A 5002-nucleotide genomic window follows, 5' to 3' on the forward strand; every position below is an offset into this window, starting at 1 on the left:
CCTCCAAAGCTATCTCTGAATCCCACTGCGTGCGCACACGCACGTACACACATGAAGACATAATATGTGCTACACATCAGTGTATGCTATGAATGTGATTTAAGGTTCCAACTAACATCTATTTTGATTATTGATTACATGAAATAAGTTGATAATTTTTTCTGTTAAGTTAGTTAAAACTTAAGTCTATAAAATATTTGTAAAAATGCCTTTTACAGTTTCCCAGAGTCCAAGGTGATGTCCTCATCCTGCTTGTTTTATCCAACCAGAAGTCTAAAATCAAAAGATATTGAATCTTTGAAACAGCTTTTAAGACAACATGGATGTGAAGTCATTATGTGCTTAGAAAAGATTTAAATTTGACATCTACAAACTCCATCTTCTGATGAAGTACATGTGATATGATCGAAAGCTCCAAAAAAGTTACCGCATCAACCTTGTGATGAGATCATGTGATTAAAAGATCCAAAACAGCTATTAAATTCAGTGAAACAATTTTCCCAACTGCTGTTTACAGGGTTGAAAATAAACTCTGAACCACAGCGTTTAAGCCAACATGCACAACAAGTCTTTAATATGCTCATAAATAATGGAAATTTGAACACCTCAAAAGTAATGACAACTGGGAAAACTCTACGAGCTCATGATGTTCATGTGATATTATTGAAAGCTCCAGACTACTTACCAATAAAGATATCACAGTCACAATGAAATAAAACTGAGAAACAAAACAAAACAAAAAACAGAAATGCTTACATTTGAGAGGCTGGAACCACTGACAGCCTCTAGGGATGGCAATGTCAGTCACTCAGTCAGTCAGTCCACCTCTTCAGTTCAGACTGAATATCACAACAATTATTGGATAGACTGCCATGAAATTTGGTACACATTTTTATTGTCCCCACATGATGAATTGGAGTAACTTTGGGGATCTTCTGACCTTTTCTACATCGCCATTATTAGGTCAAAATCTTAGTTTGTGTAATACTTGCAAAACCTGCAAAACTAATTACATTCCCATTAGTTTCAGCTGTACTTTATACCAATTAATACATTTTTAGCATGCTAATATACAAAACTAAGATTGTGAACATGGTAAACATCATACCTGTTAAACATCAGCATGTTAGCATTGTCACTGGGAGCATGTTAGCATGCTGACTTTGCCATTTTCCTCAAAGCACCGCTGTACCTAAGCACAGTGCATCCTCACAGCGGCTGTAGACTGTTAGTCTTGTTGCTTGATTAATGATTTAAAAAAAATGAAAATCTGTTGACACAAGTGTAATCAAGTTCATTTCTGTCAGTCCACAAATTATTCAACTCATTGTTTGGGAATTATTGCAAACACACATGCACATATAAAACATCCCCACACAAACATGAACTTACCTTCCACATGTTCTTGCACTCCAGGACTCTCCGCTTCTCTCTCTCCCATTCATGAACTTGTAGCTGAAACCATGACAGTGTGATGTCAACAACTGCAGCCCAATCAAGCCTGAACATCAACATCGCTCATATAACGGCAGACTAACGATGAAACAAACTAGGAAATCACGTCACTAACCACCATGTCATAACATTGATCCAGTTCCGATTTATCAAGGCAAACAACACCCCAGAACCTTATTTCCCAACACTGAATGAAACCGACATGGGTTCTGATTTCCTGATGCTCTTGCAAAGTCCTCACTGATGCTTATTTATCCAATTCACGGTAGCCCCTACTTAGTGGCCTGTATGTAATGACTGGGAGCCGTTGTGCAGCTATGCACTGGTTAGATCCAAATAAAAGAGGGGGGATATTGGGTATCCTCGCTTATTTGCGGTGTGGGCAGCCCCCACCTCTATCCCCCTGGTGGAGGCTGTTTTGGAGATGAGTGGGGGGGTTATATTATAGGATATTAAATCGTAATGATGGGCCTGGAAGCGCCTGGTCCATGGGAAAGTGGTCGGTGCGTCTCGCTGTGGCCCAGCATCGTACCCGAGACTCTGGGAGCCAGAACCGGGTCACCCTGCCGCAGAGGATCATTATAGGGTGGGAAGGTGGCGGTGGCGGTGGAGGGGGTGGGAGAGAGATTGAGATGCCAGACCCCATCAACCACTTCAACCCCCCCTACCATCCCTTGTCCTCTTCCTTCCTCAAACCCAAAGTCCACTGACCGCCCATGCCTGACCTCTGGAAAATGCCTCTAGCCACAGTCGCCGGGCGCCACCAACACCAAGCCCGACCCCGTCGCCATGTTGACCAAGCATCCAGACAACATTGAGCAACCTTGAGGCGGACAGGAAACCACCAGCACCATAGCAACAAGGAGGGGAGCGTGAGGGCTTGTACCACAGTGCTCATCCGAGGAACATCCAGTGAGGAAATGGGAAATGGACAATAAAGCTGATGTGTGGATAGCCGCAAGGCACGAAACAGAGAAGAGCGGGAAGAAGAGGAGGAAAAAGAGCAAAGGAGGGGGGAATGAGAGAGAGAGGGAGACAGGAAGACAGACAGAGGGAGGAGGACGAGCTCCTATTTCACTACATTCCTTTAATTTAACCAAGCAGTCAGCATATTACTGACAATGCCCATACTGACAGCTCCCCACAGTGTGTGTGTGTGTGTGTGTGTGTGTGCGTGCGTGAATGCATCTTCGCATGCATGATCATCTTTACAGCTCGCCTTTTAGTGTGTTACAGACACACAACTCTAACAAAGTGTGTTATGTAAGCAAGTGTGAGTTTATTTATGTGTGTGAGACAACATAGTACATCACATTGTGTTAGACTGCGTGGAGTGTGTTTAGCAGTGAGCTCATGTGTATACGAGTTTTACAAACACAAATCACAATCTCCTCTACAAATGTATACGACTTGGGGTTAATTTTAATCACACGAAAATAAAGCATGACGTGTTACTGATGGGTAAGAACATCTGCTCTTGTATGCATGCAACAGCCTGAACAGTCTTAAAGGAATAGTTTAACATTTATTATTTATTATTTATTATAGGATTTATTAGCTGTAAGTGATGACTTTATCAATATTGATAAATTATTTACTAATGCTTTGAAGATCAGTTATAACACTTATTACGAGCAACGCTTGGCTTGCAAAATGCCATGACTGGTGTTTATCCTCCTCCAGCATGACACTTGCTTTGTCTCTTAGACTTTTAACCCCATCATCAGACATCAGTAAGAGCCTTCCGATTGACCGATGGACTAGTTATCCTATGCATAAACACTGCAGAGAATCTGAGCAAAAATCTATTTATTACTTACTCAACTATTACTAAGTCAGAGACCCATTAATTGATGGATTATCAACATCTATAACTGCGTCATTGCCAAATATCAAGGATGAACACCAGCCAAAGGGATTTACAACATTAGTAAATGATTTAGTAAACATTAATTAATAATTAAGCCATTTTTAAAATGTATAAACATACCCTTATTAGAAAGTGGTGACTGCTTCTTCCTGAGAATGAGATGGGGAAATTGTTATTAATCTTATGACTGTGCTTTAAACGATGATTCCAGTTTATTAGAGCTTGGGGTTTATTTATGTAACATTGTTCTGTTATGATAATGACATGTTCACTCACGTAATAGCTGAGATCTGGGAACAAGAAGACAGCAAAATATAACAGGGACAAGAAACATGAGTGGTCAGACAAGCAGCAGTTTAGCCAGATTATCTAAACCACTTTATTTGGAGTTAAAATTGAAGGTGAGTGCAAGTGTAATGTTACTATTAATCCATCATTACGCAAGAAAACTGTGCACACACAACTACAGCAAGTACAGTAGGTCAAAGTTGAATCAGAAAGTTGTCTGTTGCCCGTTCACTTACATTTTCGCTTCCACACCAGTCTGGCTAACCGGGGGGTTTGTTAACAGCCTGTACTAGTGCCTGACTTCTCATGTTTCTTAAACTGCAGCACTTCTTGGTGAGTACAATGTTGATATTACCACTAGAAACTTAGAAAATGAGACCAAAGTTGTAATAAACTCTAAGTATGGAAACCTAGCATAAATACAGGAGGCAGGAGGAAACAGCTAGCCTGGCTCTTTATAAGCTCTATATATTACTTGGACTGTGGGAATGCAATCTGTAGGCTGAATAAACACTAAATAAATACACTCTTACATGTTTTTATTAGCTCTAATAAGGACTATAATAACCCTGTAATCCATTTTAGAAAGTTGCTATAGAGAAAAATCACAAAAACGTTTTAAATGACAGCAGCTACAATCAAGTCAAAGTCATACGACGAAGATAAAGTCACCAAAAATTTAAATAAAGCCACTATAAACTCGACATTAGACAGCACAGACACACTTTTAAACCCTACAGATTGCAATAAAACCATAGGAGATAAAAATCAAAGATAACTTTTGTTGAGGCCACTATAAACTCAGTGCTACATACCCCAGACACACTGTACAAACACACCAAACTAATATTATAGGAATGACACCCTAAAGTTTTTTTTTGTGTAATTCACACATCAATATATTTTTTCATACTGTTGTTTTTGTCATGAGTACATTAACACTAGAACTGCGAATAAAAGCATCATCCAATCACATTGTGCGGAACAGACGTCATGTTCCAACTAATGACAATGGCGGACCTGTTGATTGTTTGTGTTTCTCGTTACCTCGTATTGTATGACAAAGGACAAAGGACATGGAGACCCCCCTCGTTTTTTTTACGCTCTGAGTCCTGTTTAGTGAAGCGTAATGTGCACAGACAGCTGTTCAAATCACACAAATATCCCACTGTATATGTGTTTTGAACTTATTAAATGTATCTACATTGATTGATCAAGGCAAATGAATCAATAAATACAAGCACTGTTGATTTCTTCCTGTGGAGCCAACAGTAAATTTCTGCTGTCAGTCAGCCTGGTGAAGGCAGTTTGGCCAGCCGTTGTCCTCTCAGCTCCCCAGGAGCTCCTGCTGACAGATGGCTGCTTCTGTGGACAGAAACATTGAACACG

At 40.1% G+C, this 5002-nt stretch overlaps 1 long non-coding RNA gene across 2 annotated transcripts; it reads right to left on the reverse strand.

Moving 5' to 3' along the window:
* Positions 1-336: 336 nt before the first annotated feature.
* LOC121911884 lies at positions 337-4742 on the reverse strand. Of its 2 annotated transcripts, XR_006099969.1 has the most exons (6): positions 3850-4742; positions 3602-3615; positions 3446-3474; positions 1393-1455; positions 1109-1270; positions 337-839 (listed from the first exon to the last, which is right to left on the reverse strand). It is a non-coding gene; the product is annotated as an uncharacterized LOC121911884 (long non-coding RNA). The 2 variants fall into 2 exon arrangements; XR_006099968.1 differs by having other exon boundaries at positions 3446-4742.
* Between the last annotated feature and the right edge of the window lie 260 nt (positions 4743-5002).

Source organism: Thunnus maccoyii, chromosome 14, assembly GCF_910596095.1.
Source record: "Thunnus maccoyii chromosome 14, fThuMac1.1, whole genome shotgun sequence".
Lineage (NCBI taxonomy): Eukaryota > Metazoa > Chordata > Actinopteri > Scombriformes > Scombridae > Thunnus > Thunnus maccoyii.